The sequence below is a fragment of the Triturus cristatus genome, chromosome 1_2, assembly GCF_964204655.1.
Source record: "Triturus cristatus chromosome 1_2, aTriCri1.1, whole genome shotgun sequence".
Classification (NCBI taxonomy): domain Eukaryota; kingdom Metazoa; phylum Chordata; class Amphibia; order Caudata; family Salamandridae; genus Triturus; species Triturus cristatus.
Genome location: NC_140580.1, coordinates 880144282 through 880160846, shown reverse-complemented (window position 1 = coordinate 880160846; position 16565 = coordinate 880144282). Strand labels below are relative to the sequence as shown.

General features: G+C 45.4%; 1 protein-coding gene across 1 annotated transcript in view; it reads left to right on the top strand.

Moving 5' to 3' along the window:
- The window catches only part of PRKCZ (protein kinase C zeta), an 820696-nt gene that overhangs the window by 105353 nt on the left and 698778 nt on the right, over positions 1-16565 (top strand). The gene's annotated exons all lie outside the window — the stretch shown is intronic.

The following is a 16565-nucleotide window of genomic DNA, read 5'->3' as shown; positions in this document are numbered from 1 at the left end:
TTTTTCCATAGGACCTTTAGTCCAAGCTGCAGCCCGAACGGCTGAACAGAATTACTTGAAATTTGGCAGAGAGGTAGTCCTCAGGTCAGGGATGTGCCTTTTGCAGGTCTGGTGTAAATCTGTTCAGTAGTTCCTGAGAAAATAGCATTTAAATCAATATATATATCTATAGGCGCGCTCCGAGCGCGTACCGTAAGCTTACCGTACGCGCACGCTGCCGTGCGCGAGCGCGATTCTGATTGGTTGTTAGATCTTAGTAAACTTTCGAATCGGTCGAAACCAGGAAGTGTCGGCCGCCATTTTGTCTCTCGCAGTCTGAGGGGGTGAAAAACAAAGGTGGATAACGTGAAAAGGTGGCAGGCTGGACAGTTCCTGACCCCCTAGCCTTGGTCAGGGGGTCCCAGAAGGACCCCCAAGGGCAAAAATGTATTTTAATTTGTTTACGAAAAATCGCGGAGTGCGCGTAGCGTACGCGCACGGTAGAAACGGAAAAATTCCGCGAACTACGTAACGTGGGCACACAGTGCGCGCACGGTACGCGCACGGTTAAAAAACTTTTTTAAAAAAATACATAAATTAGCATTTACAAAACCGTACAAATTCACTGAAAAAACCATAGGTTTCACACACGTTATAGTTAGGAATTAGCATTTAAAAAACCTTGCAAATTCACTTAAAAAACCATAGGTTTCACACATGTTATAGTTAGCTGGGCATTTCACTCGTGAAAAACCAATGAAATTCCTCCGTTATAGTTAGGTCAGATAACTATAACTCGCGCGCACGCAATCCAGTGCTCATGACGTCACATATTACATCACTCATGACATGGTCAGTGGCATTACTCATGACATCACGGATGACATCATCCTTGTGATAGAGTGGCGGTTGCGCGAGTTATAGTTATCTGACCTAACTATAACAGGGGAATTTCATTGGTTTTTCACGAGTGAAATGCCCAGCTCCAATGAATCTGTCATTGCACACAATGTATTGCATATTATATTTCACGCCCGGTTCATCTTATATCACACTTTTTGGTGCATAGTTTATACCATATACTATATCTAGTTTTCATTTTCAATCGTGCTCTCAGGACTATGTTCTATATAACACTGTGTCCACCTACCCTTTTCACGGGCATTACATTTTGCGATGGAGGGTGGAGGGTCAGGGGGTGTTTCTGCCAAGTGAGCCCAGAGTTACAGTCACAAACGTCCTCCTCTTCCTGAATAAAAGGGAGATTATGCTGCATACTTGTTCATATTTTAAGTAGATCGCACAGACACACATTTTAAAAACAATAAAGTTCCTAATACCCGCCTTCTCTGAACAGTTAGCTTGCTGCCCCATCCACTTCCTCCCTATCCTCTGTTGTCTGAATCCATGGACTAGCCTCCTCCCTCCTGCCATGCATGGTCTGATGTGCTGCCATTGCCCTCCATTTAGCATGATGTACCAGTCCACTCCTCCTGCCCTCCATTGCCCAATTCTATGGCCCATCATTGACCTCCTGCTTAGCCTCTGTGCTTAGCTTGCTGCCCCTATTTCTTCTTCCCCCTGCCCTCCGATATCTTTGTGCATGCGTTGCTGCCCCCAAATACCGGGTAGCGGGTGGTTTCACAAATGGTGAAAGGAGGTATTGAAGATAAAAGTGCCAATGGCTACGAAAGAGGGGACCCCATGCGGGGAGACTCACCCCCTGGGATACAGAAATTGCTATACGGGAATACCATACCTATTTTAACTCACTACACCACCACTCACTACACTTGTTGCACCTACCCCCACGCACCCATACGGCTGTCTCTAAAAAGATCTCCGATAAAGAGCCCCTCTGCGGGAGCCCGTCGGGCATTGCAGCGCCGGCCCGACGAGGAGCACAGCCCTATGATGAAGCATGACACCTTGCTAAGTGTGTGAGGGCATTCTATAGAGACTAATCGCTCTCCCCCCCCCCACCTCTCCCAGAGGAACTGCACTCCTGGTTTTGTTTATCATACCTTTGGAGCACTGTGCAGGACCTCAGTACAAAAGCTCTTGGTTCCTCCCTTTTCGCAGCATTACGTGCGGCGGCTCAGCCGTGGAACCTTAGCCCTTGTTGGCTAGCGGAAACTTACCGCTCTCTTGACCCTCCCCCCCCCCCCCCCTCCACTCCCCCCCTCATTTTCTCCTGGACAACCACGATCATGGAACAATACCAGGGACTATCCTTTGATGACGACCTTGTGTCTGAAATTCTAAGAACACCTTCCCTACTAGATGCAGACGGAGCTATGGCCACCACCAGCCAGGGCAACGATTGGAACAGCATCAGCTACATGAAACGTCAATTGATGAAGATCATCATGCACGGGGCAATCATGACCGAGTATCTACGTGCCAATATAGCCCCTAACGGGCTAATTGTTTCGAATATGCCAAGAATTTTCCTAGAGGATAAGCAATTCAAGGAGGAATGGTCCCTAGTTGCCTGGAAGTGCACTAGGGACTGGTTGATATTGATTATCAAGACAGCAAAACGTCTGGCTGACGATTTAATCATCCAGATTACCATTGCAGAAGGAGCACTGAAAGCTACTATAACCATCGCGGCCTTCAAAGCCAAACTATCTGAAATCAACAGTGAAATCGCTGAAAATAAGGATTTCTTAATGCGACAAAAAATTACCAAGCTTCAGAAAGATATTGAGCGTTTCAATAAAGAAAAAATCTACCCATATTTAAAAGATGATTTCCAACCAGCACAAAGTGATTACTCGTCAGATGACAGCACGAGTTCCCGAAGAAGAACTACTTCCAACAGCAGTAATTCCAGCACCGATAGCTGGAGAGGCCAACAACACTACCAGCAACATGGTCCGCCTAATCCACAGTATACCTACACGATGCCCCCCTTTCCAGGTCCACACATGTGGCAACCACCTGGTTTCCAACAGGGACCATTACCATTTAACCCCTTTATTCCACAACCTTTTTTAGGCAGAGGCTGGGGCAGGGGCAGAGGAAGAAGAAGAGGCGGTTACAATCAGCAAAAACAGGTCCACTGGCAGGACCAAACAGACCCAGGCCCGATGGAGCTCAGGAGTCACAGAAGCAAGAAAAACTGATAGTGAATCTATCAGATCGGCGACTAAATCAGATAGAAGAAAAAGTCCTTATCAAGGGGCTTGGATTCGTGCCCACACCACGACCCGATGATTTTAGGACTCACTGCGAAATTCATGATCTTTTTCGGAAAATCTGTCTGAGAAATTTCTTTAAAGACCAAAACTTCTCTCCCCAATCTGACTCAGGCATGCGGAAACCTTCCACCTTCACGCCCTCCTCTGCAATGGTGCCGCCAGAAATTCTGGCTTTCGAAAAAGCAGTCATCAAGGACATCAGTGCTATGACAGAGAAAAAAACCTTCCACAACAATTCCCGCCTGGAAAACTTGGCAATAACTAATCTCAGCAATGACACGACGATCACTATCAAAGAGGCGGACAAGGGGGGAGCCATAGTCATTATGTCCACCTCTGACTATAGAACAGAATGCCTAAGACAACTCAGTGACACACGGTACTACGCCCAAATCAAAGAGGATCCTACCGAGAAACTGATCATCACAATAAGAACTCTAGTCACCAGTGCACTAACACAAGGCTGGATATCGAAAAATGAATCCGAATTCCTTATGAACAATGACCCCCGTATACCGTATTTCTACACATTACCAAAAATCCACAAAGGTGTCCTACCTCCACCTGGGAGGCCTATTGTGTCAGGAATCAACTCTACTCTGGAACCTCTTTCACGGTTCTGTGACCATTTTTTACGCCCCCTGGTACAAAAGACCCCAACTTTTCTACTCGACACAAGGGATGTCCTCAACATCATCAAACAGTCTAATGAAACTGGTACCAGTGTGGACGCACTTATTACCTTGGACGTAGAGGCCCTCTATACTAACATCCCCCAGAGGGCCACCTTGGATGTTGTGGAAGAAGTACTCCGAGCACAAACATGGGATTCGCCCACACCCATTTCTTTCATTATGGAGTGTGCAGAGATTGCCCTAACAAAAAACTACTTCCAATTTGAAGACCTCATTTACCATCAAGTCCAGGGCACTTCGATGGGGAGCACCTTTGCTCCCAGCCTGGCATGCCTCTATATGGCGCATTTTGAAGCAAATTACATCTTCACTGAGACTAACATCTATAAGGAGAACGTCACCCTTTGGCGACGGTACATTGATGACATTCTTATCTTCTGGAAAGGGGATTTGAACTCCATCCCCCTTTTCGTAGCTTGGGTTAACAGTCTCAACCCCTATCTACGTTTCACGGCCAACTCATCAGTCTATGAACTTCCCTTCCTGGATCTGCTCATTTTCAAAACTCCGACAGGCTTGAACACAAAAACCTACAAAAAACCCACAGATAGCCATAGTCCACTACTTTTTAGTAGTTTCCATCCCAAGGCTTTACGCAATAACTTGCCATATGGACAATACCTTAGACTCCGACGCAACTGCAGTACATTGGAGGACTTCAAAACACAGACACATGACCTTACAGGCCATTTAACTAGAAGAGAATACCCGAGGGCGATCACGCAAACGGCCTACAAAACAACACGAAATACTAACAGGGACGCCCTGCTGACTTCCACAGAAAAAATAAAAACTGATCAAATCACGTGTGTAACCACCTTCACGCCTGAATCAAACTCCATCCAAAGAATCATCAAAAAAACATTGGAATTTGCTGTCGGTAGGAGACTGGCAAACCCCCAAGCCCTGATTTGCTTTCAAAAGGACTGATAATTTGAAAAGCCTGCTTATCAGTACTAGACCCAGACTACCACCACCGTCCAACCAGCGACTGTGGGGCTTACCACCTGTTACAGGCCATCACCCATGTGGACAATGTACCGCATGCGCCCTAACAAAAGCAAGCAGGAACATCAAATTTTCGGAATCCCTAACTTGGCAACAAAAATCCCATACCAACTGCAATACACGCAACTGTATATATTTAATTCAATGCCCATGCGACCTTATGTACGTCGGCATGACGACACGTCCAGTCAAGATCAGAATCTCCGAACACCGGAGTAACATTAGGTGCAAAAAGGTAAACACCAAAATGTGCACTCATTTTTTGGAGAAGAACCACACGGCCAATGACCTGACGTGGACAATTCTGCAAGCCTTTCCTGTGATCAGCAAGGAGGCCCTTTTCCGAAAGGAACAGCAATGGATCTTTAAAATTTCTAGCCACACAATCGGCCTCAACGATGATATACCATGGGCTACCCTCAATAATACATGATTTACCCCATGTACACGCTTGACCAGATGGTGACAACATCATTGTGATGTCCCCCTGGTCCGCTTACAGGTGGTGCTCTTCATTTTATCAGATGACATCGCACGAGTAACAATGATATTCTTTGACATTTGTCATCTTAAACTCATGTGGCCAGACCCTCTGGCCCGAGTAATTCTCTTTTGACCTTGCCCCACAATGAATAAGACTTCGAGGCACTCTTACACCACCTATGCGTCATTCTATTAGACGCTCGCCCAAATTCTTTATAGCAGTATTTACCCCGCAGAATCACTCCTCTGTACGTGTAATCACGCATTCTGATACGCATGCTAGATTACCCCCTTTGTGGGAACATTACTAATTTATGTTCCCGTTCCCGCATTGACCGTGCAATAAAGTTTCTTTCATCCCCAAGATGGCCGCGCAAGCTTGCGGTCTAGTCGTTTTCTCTTGTGCGTGTGAGCACTTCCTTTATTTTGAACACACCCCCGCCTGCTCGTTACGGAAGCCAAAGCCTCAATAGGATTACGGCTGTGTGCACGCCCTAATTTCGTGAGTACAGTGTGTTATATGCCGGTATTTGTTGTGCGGCATTTTGCTGGTTAATTAACGCCTTCTTTTACGTTTTTTAGGGCGAGCCTTTTTTCGGCTTTTAGGCGATCCCGTACAGCAATTTCTGTATCCCAGGGGGTGAGTCTCCCCGCATGGGGTCCCCTCTTTCGTAGCCATTGGCACTTTTATCTTCAATACCTCCTTTCACCATTTGTGAAACCACCCGCTACCCGGTATTTGGGGGCAGCGACGCTACACGCATTTTTGCCTTCCTCCCCCTATTGACCACGCTCACAAATTAGCCTAGAGATCTGGGGATGGCAGTCCTCCTTTGCACACTGCCTGACACTTGCTCGGCCACTTATTGCGGTCCCACGCCATATAGCACTCCATGAAGTAGTCCACAGCATTTGGCACTTATGGTGGTGTTATAGTATTGTGTAGTCGGTAGTCCGTATTTTAGTGTTCACCAAAAAGGATGTTGAATGTGCCCTCAATTTAATCCCTAAAGGCAGGGCCCCGGGCCTAGATAAAATTCCTGCAGACTTGTTCTTGCATAGCAGATCAGTCTGGGTCCCTTACATCGAACTACTGGCGAACACTCTGGCTAAAGGCACCACGGTGCCAGATATATGGCGGGGAGCTGAAATCATACCAATTTTTAAGAAGGGTGACCGAGCTGACCCGGGAAACTACAGGCCAATTAGCCTAATAGCCTGCATCCAGAAAGTTGTGGCTAGAATGGTACTTCTCAGGGTCCAGGCCTGGATTGAGGAATCGGGAGTTATGTCCACTTTACAGGCTGGTTTTCGACCCCTGACCAGCACGGTGGACCAAGTTTTTAGATTTTCCACAATATACTGGAAATGGGTGGTTCTGGGGGGAGGTACACTATATGCAGCCTTTGTCGATTTAAAGGCTGCATTTGACTTAGTTCCGAGAGATAGGCTGTGGAGAGCGCTCCATGACCAGGGCATCCCACCTGAACTACTTGCAATTTTGATTACATTACATGAAAACAATTATGCGCAGGTCAGGTGGGGTAATCAGAGTCAGGTGACTGACAGCTTCCCAACGGATAGGGGTGTTCGGCAAGGTTGTGTGCTGGCACCCACACTATTCACACTGTATATAAATAGAGTTATTGATTATTATAGGGACTCTATAACTGATCCACCCAAACAGAATGGCATCCCCGTCCCCCTTCTATTGTTTGCCGATGATACCCTCCTACTATCTAAGACACAGGAAGGGCTACAGAAGGCAATAGACTGCTTTGAAAAATTTTGTTATGACTATGGCCTCTCTGTTAATGTCTCCAAAACTAAATTTATGACAATGCATAGGCATCGGAACATCAGGGGTAGAGTTTTAATGAATGGGGAACAACTAGAGCAGACTGACAGCTTTAACTATTTGGGTATCACATTGGGCTCCAGGTTACAGTGGAAGCCACATGTGGCCCATTTAATCTCCAAGCATGCGCAACTTTCTGGCGCTTTGTTAAGAGAATTTAAGCTATCAGCCACCAAACTCATAGCCCCAGTATTAAAAATCTATGACTCGAGAGTAAGATCTTCCATGTTGTATGGAGCTGAATTGTGGGGGTCGTCTGAAATAGCAGGCTTGCAAAAAGCACACAATAGGTTTCTTCGCAGTATAACAGGCCTCCCACAATCTACACCACTAATACCTCTTCGCATGGATCTGGGGTGTCAGAGTCTAGAAAATATATGTAGATTCAGACCAGTTGCCTACTGGAGAAGACTGTGGGTTACCCCTGAATTGAATCACTATGCGTTAGCACTTTTGGAGACGCGTAATATGGATACTGGGGAAAAAATTCCTTGGTTCAGAAAGGTAAAAATTCTTTTAAAGTCCTTAGGAATGGGGGATCTTTGGGATAATCCACAGGGGACATCATTTCCTACTAAACAAGAGTTGAAAGAGGCTTACTGGTCACATATATCCCAGGTGGAGTTCCAGTCACACACTGATCCATCACATACCAAGGTTTTTCTGGAGCTGAAACATTCTATTGGGTATGAGTTGTACTGGGATTTGATCACATCGCCTCTTGATAGGAAATTATATCACCAGTTCAGGGTAGGCACTCTTCCACTGAACACGGTCACCTGTAACTGGGCTTCCAGTAAAAATGATCAAATGTGCCCTTTTTGTAAAATCCACCCCGAAACCATAGCACATATTCTGTTTATATGCCCAGAATATAAGGCCCCCCGCCTAAGATGGATAAGAACAGTCTGTATTCAAAAGGGTATTAGGACGGGGATCACTGCACTGAGAATATTTCAAACTGATAGTTCTGAAATAATAGTGATAGCCCTAGCTAAATTTCTGAAACGGATGTGGCTAATTAGAGCTGGGAAACTGAAAGCCCTCCAGCCGCCCTAAAAGAAACCCAGTATAATGGTGGAATTTCTGTATTCTTTTTAGCTTGTTTTTATGAAAGATAGATATTTTTTTTTTATCTGGTCGACTAGGAATGCCACACATGCAGTAAATCTAATCATGTTGCTCCTAGCTTTAGTATCATGATTTTTATACACTATCTAGATGTGTAGCCTAAACTGGAAACACTTGATGATGAATTGTTTTTTAAATGTGCTTTTTGTAAATGATAGTGAGCTTTGTTTTTAAAATTGTCTTTTATGACACGAAGTCGAAATAAAGACTGTTTGATGATGGCACTTATGGTGGTGTTATAGTATTGTGTAGTCGGTAGTCCGTATTTTATCCAGCACGAACCCCACCTGAGTAGTCCTTCAGATGGATAGCCATGGTAGCACCTATTCAGCCATGCTAACATGAATCACACTGCTGCACGGTTGCCCACTGTAGCCAGACAGCACCTATTTTGAATGCTGAATTTGTTCTTTATGTGTTCTTTGTGTTGTCCTGTTTTCTTTTCTTCTAGGTTTCGCAACAGCGGGTCCACCTCCCTTTGGGACCCAATGGACTCGCTTGGTGATGTACTAATTTTACTATCACCCACTATGTAGTAGAGAATATATTTTTTGAGCACTCTCTCACTTGGTCCTGAAGAATTGCCACCGACCCCTACTGGGCATAGGGCAAGAAACATGTCGACCTTCCTACTTCCCTGGGGAGCATCATAATCCCCTCGGGGGTCACCGATTTTAATTAGGCTGGTATACCACCAGAATAAAATTGTTCCTTGATTGGCAATACCATACCTATTTTAGCTCACCACACCACCACTCACTACACTTGTTGCACCTACCCCCACGCATCCATACGGCTGTCTCTAAAAAGATCTCCGATAAAGAGCCCCTCTGCGGGAGCACAGCCCTATGATGAAGCATGACACCTTGCTAGGTGTGTGAGGGCATTCTATAGAGACTAATTGCTCCCCCCCCCCCATCTCCCAGAGGAACTGCACTCCTGGTTTTGTTTATAAATCTGAGTGGTGTCACATCTGTAGGAGTGGTTTTTTGTGCTCTAGTTGCTTTGAAAAGGGCATCAGTTCTGTTAATGCTGTCTACTTTGCTTACCCCTTTAGCCAGCATTTTGTCAGTGTACCCCCTCTCCTTAAATCTGGTCAGCATATCCTTTTTAGTATTTTGATATGCCTCCTCAGTGCTGCAATTGCGTTTGGCTCTAAGTAGTTCCCCATAGGGGAGACTCCACCTAAAACTAGGCATATGGCAGCTAGTAGCATGTAAAATGCTATTCCCAGAAGTTTCCTTTCTGAAGAGGGTTGTAGCTAGGGTGTTATTAGTGATCTTGAGTTGATATCTAGAAAGTTTACAGTCTATTGACTATGTACCATGGTGAATCTCAAGTTCATGCAGTTCTCATTAAGAGCATTGTAAAACATCAGAAGTTCACTTTCCATCCCCTCCCAGATGAAGAAGATATCGTCTATGTACCTAAGCCAGAGATTGATGTTTTTAGTCCATCTTTCCAGGTCCTCGCTCCAGAGCACTTGCTTCTCCAACCAGCCCACAGTGAGATTCGCGTAGCTGGGGGCGAAGCAAGTGCCCATCGAAGTACCCTTGTGTTTGTTTGTACCAGCTACCATTGAACATAAAAACATTCTCAGTTAGGCACATTTCGATCATTTGGAGGATCATCTGTGTATGACCAATCAGATGTGTACTCCTCGTCTTAAGGAAATCCTGTCAGGCTCTTATGCCGTCACAATGACGGATGCTTGTGTACAGACTCTCCACGTCAAGGCACACCATCCAACAATTGGGCCCCCAGTGTAGGTTGTCAATTTTTTGGAGGAAGTCCTTGGTGTCCTTGACGTAGGAGCTTAGATCTTTAACAAAGGGGAACAGGAAGTGATCGATGTAGATGGAGGTATTTTAGAACAGACTATTTTTGGAGGAGACAATTGGACATCCTGGAGGGTTTAGGGGGTCCTTATGCACTTTGGGCAGAAGATAAAAAGTGGGTGTGGTGGGTGTGGTGTTTGTAAGGAACCTTTTCTCATCCCAACTTTAAAGCTCTTCCTGGGCCCAGTTGTCAATCATCTCATGGTATCTTTTCTGTAGTTTGTCAAGGTAACCCTTGTCTCTCCTTTCATAACAGGTACTGTTAGAAAGTTGTCTGTTGGCTTCTTTCACATAAAATTCTCTATCCATAATTATCACATTTCCTCCTTTGTCTGACGGCTTAATCACAATGCTATCATCTTTCTGTAAGGAAATAACAGCATCCCACTTTTCTTTAGTGATGTTTCTCCTGCGTGTGTGTCTATGTGTTAGTTTATTTAAATCACAAATCACAGCATCCTGAAAAACATCAATATTGTCTCTTGGTATTTGTGGGATGTACTTGGAACTGGGTCTAAAGCTTGTTTTAGCGGAGTGATCATGGTCTTGTGTAGTGCCTGACTCATTCTGTGTTCCTGTGTTATCTGGGTTGGACAGACTGTTGGTGGTAACGGGAGAGTGTGATATGCTAAGGTCTTCATATGCTAAGTCATGCATGATATTTAGAGTTTCAAGATCATTGGTGTCAAGGGATGTGTCTTCACTAGTGATCGTATTTAATGTCATAGAGGTAGGATTTGACTGTTGAGTTTTTTTGCGTGTAGTATGGATTTTACACAGTTTAAGCTTTCTGACAAATTTGTACAAATCAATGCGCACCTGCGTGTAGTCAAGAGAACAATCTGGACAAAAAGATAAACCTAGGCTAAGTACATTTTTATCGGTTTCGGTTAAAACTCTTTTAGATAGATTCATTACCGTTAGTGATGATGATGTGTTATTCATGTTTGCTTTTTCGCCAGTTGCCCACGTGTTCCCATGCTGACTAGTTTGCTCTTTTCTTCTGCGTTGTCTCCTCTTTGTACTCTGGTTGTGCCTCCTCGGCCTCTTCCTCTGGGTCGCCCCCTGTCGGAATGTTCCATATTTATCTGTATGAGGCGCATTTCTTCGGAAAAAGACGTCACTTCCTGTGTATTTGACGCGTTGCTGTCCACAGACTCTAAATCCGAACTCAGGTCTGTGGTGGAGGCATACATGGTTTTTTCCGCTCTCCCCATGGTTTTTTCTTTGGATAGTTCAGCTCTCGCTTTATCAAACTTTCTTGCGAAAGTAAGAATTCTTCCCATCGCGTAATCGCGTTCGAATTTGTTCTGTTTATGTTTCACAATGTTAGACTCAAACTTCTTCATATTTTCCTCTATGATTGCCAGGGTTTTACAGACCTCCTCCTGATCATTTTCTTTGTTGAGGTCATCGAGTATGGTCTGTATTTGGATCATAAGTTCTTCATGATCTTCCCATTTTTTATAAGCATATTTAGCATGTTCTTGGAGCATTCATGTGAGTTTGCCATATATAATATTGTTTTGCCACTTTTTTTGCACAAAATGCAGTGTTGTAAAAGTCCATATTTCACTGGTAACCGTGAAATATGGGACATATTTCACAGTTGCCTGTGGAACACTGATTTAATCATCTAATGACAGCGCCCAAATCACTTTGCAGAGGTTTAACACTGTCCGGGCTAAGAGACAGAATTGTGGAATTATGTTTTAAGGTTATCTATGCAATAAAAATGCAAATTATGCAGTGCATATAATTTTTATCCATTTTTCATCGAAACATTCTTTTTGGGTAAAATGTGCAAATTATGAGATAAATCCAGTAAATCCATAATTGTATGGTAAACGCTGCAACCACAGATTCGCCTAAATCCACTGATACCCACCATTGCCCATTGCTTTTTTTTACAATTTATCAAAGAAAGGTAAACTAAGCCTACAATTCTAGTTCAAATCAGTGATCATTGTAAGCTGCACTTTGAAGGAAATTTCTTTCTCAAGCGAACTACCTATAGATAAACATGTAATATAAAATATACATAAGGGATTCAATTTGTAGTATGGTCCTATCTTGCCATCTTAGATTTATGGTGACATATATAAACCACTCTGCCTTTGACCTCGTGGCTTATGTAAACAAATCCTCCTGATAGTAATATTAGACCATATTACACAGTTACCCGTTATGTATCCTTTAAAATATGCTTTTTTCCATTGAAAAGACAGTTAAATGCTGGTAATGTTAATGAAAAGCCATGAAGGTCCCTACTCATAGTATACAATTCACACCATAATTCAAGCTTCCTATTATGCCCAATACACGACTATGCCGGTGGCCCAGGAAAAATGATTACTACCAAGTACAAAACACCGCAGGATGCATGAGTTACAGTATGGTGCATTTCAGCGATTTTCCAGGTTTGCATTTGCTGAACCACAGCGGTCACAGCCAAAACCCGGTTAAAACAAAATTATGGCGCTGTCTCAGAAGCGCAAAACCGTTGAAATCTGCCAGTTAAACTTACTAATGCACACAGCATAACTTCTGCCACCCACCAACCTGTTCGCTTGATAGCTCTGTTTAGTGATTCCCTGCCATTGGCAGTTTGCGTTCTGACATGTGTTGTGGGGCTAGAGGATTTTCAAGCAGGCCCTGCACCCAGCTCTCCCTGAGTGACCAGCCCCTAGTTCACATTGCCTTTGGCCGTGAGCAGCTGCATTGGCCTCTTTTCGGCCAAGCCAAATGGAGGCACATTTTTTTTTTTTTTGCAACCAGATTTTATTGGTTTTCAAAAGCATCAGCTACAATGATGAATCTTACGCACTTTTCATCTAGTACATAGTACATGCTATTGGCAATCTTGGTGAAATTATTTAACACTTAATCCCAACAAAACTATCCCCCCGCCCCCCTTGAGTTGCGCCTATGCATATACGGTCTAATCCCGGAGTATTCATGGGTTCCTAGTTGTCGAGCGTCCTTCTTAGCACACTACTGCATCTGTCAACCTTATTCTTGATGCTCTTGTCCTCCCTGCTCTTCTTCTGGGTTTCCTGGTAGTGGGGAGCCCGTCCCGCCGTTATCTGCCAATTCACTTACTAGATTTTCCCAGGCTCTTGCCCTATCTGTCTTACCTATCCCTCGATAAGCCTCCCTAAGCAGCAGTCTACCTTCCGCCCCCTTAGGCCTGCACTTTATTTATTTGATTTTTTATTTTTGGGATTTGTAGATCCTAATTTGGAACTAAGACTCGAGGGAGACCTTCATCCCTAAATAGCCACAATCCCAGGGCAAACTTCTCCATCCTGTCCTGCAGTTAAGAGGGTTTGTGGTTCTGAATCCATATGTGCAAATCCGCATTAACCTACGCATGACTTCAAGGAACTAGTCTTGGGTTTGCGGTACCTGGGCATGAAGCTTGGTCTAGATTTTCAGTACCTTCTTTGGATCCTCACACCCCTGACACTTAGTGCCACTTGAGGTCCACGGTACCTGTATTAGTGCAGCAGGCCTCTGCAGTCATTTTAGGTATTGGGTTCCAGGTATCCAGGAACATAATTAATTTTTCTTTTTCATATACTCCATAGTGGCAGGATCCCCCCACTAAGGCAAGGGGGTTAGGATATGTCTACTGTGCCCCTTTATATGGCCTCAAACTGTTTTGTTAAAATGCGGAGATCATGCCCTCATCCTGAAATGACTTTTGCAAGATAATTTTTTTCTCTTGAAGCTGCCAATCCGTTCACTGAGATCCACGGTACCAGCTTGGAACCGCAGATCCGAAGGGGGCGACTGGAGAAGAGACTGTCTAGTATAAATCACATTCCTTTGTGTTTTTTAAATTTCTAGACTCGTGCAGGATCCACAAACCCCCAAAGGTATAGATATAGAAAACGGAACGCTTTAGAGCTCACTTGGCAACATTTTTAAACATTTGCCTCTCCAAATCTACTGATTGCATTTACACCAAAGCTACAAAAGCATTCTTTCTGAGTAAAGTTCAGCTTTCATGGCAAGTTTGGTGTACATTCGTTCTCCTGTAGGGGTGAGCAAAATGAATAAACGCATCTGTAGGAAGGTGGATATCTGACTATGGTTACCCCCAACTTTTTGCCTAGTGTCTAGCTGGTTTTTCGACTTAGTTGGCCTGAGATCCTGCCATTCAGGGTCTCAGGCTGTCTGCTCTCTCTTTAAAATGGACTCCATGTACCCTAGGTACATAACAAATTGGTAAGGATCACCTTATTGGACCCTGTACAGTGTACCCTAGGTACCCAGGGCATAGGTGTACCCTAGGCCTCCCAGGGGCTGCAGCATGTATTATGCCACCCCTGGTCTGGTCTTCCAATCAGACACAACTGGCTGATCACTCAGCTGGGGCAAGGTCGTGTAATCACCCCTTGCTTAGATATAGTATGCCTATATCTACCCTTATATATAGACACATGTGTACCTATCAGTCACTCCTATGGCAGGCCTTAACAATCCTGGAGGCAGAGTGCTTGGTAACATGTGAGATGGTGCTCTAGCATGAGCTGAGCCTGTCTGCAGCTTTCGGAACTAAGTCCTTATAGCTGTTCTATGATATAGCCTACCATATACTCTTAAAGTGCCTTATAATCTTAGACGGTTATGGTAACTATGGTTTGGCTTTATCGAAACATGTCGTGTAAGGTGTCTAACACTGTGGAATAATACCCCCATGCCATTTCTGGACATGAGAATATTATTCCCCCCTTCTAGAGGGAAAGACATGTTAAAATCATACTTCAACTGTTAGCCTCTGACCAAAGCCTCAGCATCACAAAATGGATGCTGCTGCCACGACACAAGTCTGACCTCCTGCAGCTGGGAGTGATCCCAGCCAGGGAGGCCTGGACAATAGGTTTCCTGCTTGGGGAGGTGCTAGCACCTCCCCAGACAGCCTTTAGTGTATTGGGGCAGGGTGGGCTGAAAGGAATGAGACATGCCTGGGGCACACAAGGTGTTCCTTGCATAGTCCAGTTCAAACCGGCGCTGGGGCACTCCAGCCCCAGCTCTGGCGCGAAACTGGACAAAGGGAAGTGGGTGTAACCACCCCCTCCCAGGTCCCACCCATAAGGCGTGACCTAGCAGGTATCCCAGCCCCCCAGATTAGTATAAGAGTGGGAGTTGGGCCTCAAGACTTTAGATTATCCTGAACCTGCAAACTTGAACAGAAACTCTGGACCTTCGACATTCGACGAAAGAAGAAGACTGAAGAATCTCCCTTGTAGCCAAGGAGTGGCTACCCTGTGCAAACAGGCACCATCAAGAGACTACCCTTTGCTTTGCCCACGTTCTACGAGGAACCGACTGCAGAGCCCGACCAGAGCCTTGACTTCCAGACTTCTCCGACCCTGATCCACATCTACAGCAGAGCTGAGATCCGTGGAGGCGACGAGCGACGTGGGACCGGCTACCTGGAAAAAGTGGCTAGTAACTTAAAGCGCAGCTTCTGAGGTACCCTCGAAGTTGTGCACCGGGGATTGAGAAGCCCCAACCCCAAGCACCATCTGCACCGAAGATCAGCCCCCCACACTCCACGAGTCCTGCGTGGGGCCCTTCAGCATTTTCCTGCTTGCCGCGTCTGTCCGGTTGCTTGCCCGCTGGCTAGTGGCCTTTGTGACGACGCACCCTGAAATCTTCTGCGCTGGTTTGGCTCCTCCAGACTGGCTCCCGCTTCTCTGCAAAGAAGAAGCACCCCAGACCTTCCTGGTCTGCACCAGAAGCAAGTCCTCCGTTCTTCGTGGGTTCCGCTTGCCAATGCTTGGTGAGTCCTAGTCCAACTTCGACGCCGCCGACAGCAAGAACCTTCGTGGGACAGCTCGCCTCCTGGTCCTGGTCGTCCTCGACGCTTCCTGGTCCTCCTGGCTGCAGCGACAAGCTTCACCTTCACCTGCAATCTTCACGACATCGCCTGGTTCCTTCCTGGTTCCACGTGGTCACTGGCTAGTGACCTTGACTCTGTCCCTTCTGCTTGCAGGTTTCCTCTCTTCTTGATCCCAGCCTTGGGATCCACCGGACACTCTTCACTGACTGCCTGTCAGCATCTTTCTTCAGGCATCCATAGGAGTCGACGACGAAAACGACGCATCTTCACCCCTATGCACCCGCAGCCTGTAGGCTAGGTAACTTGGGTACTCCGGTGCTCATCAGGATAGTGACTATCCTAGTGTCTAGTTTTCAAGTCTCAACTTCCTAGCTACTCCGGAAGTGTCCTAAATCTACCGTTTTCTAAACTGTACTATTGCTATTGACTTTTACGCATTACGCGTGAGTGTTTCCACTCTGCACACGAATCCCGTGGGCCTCCCACTTCCTAACTAACGCTAGTGTAGTGTAG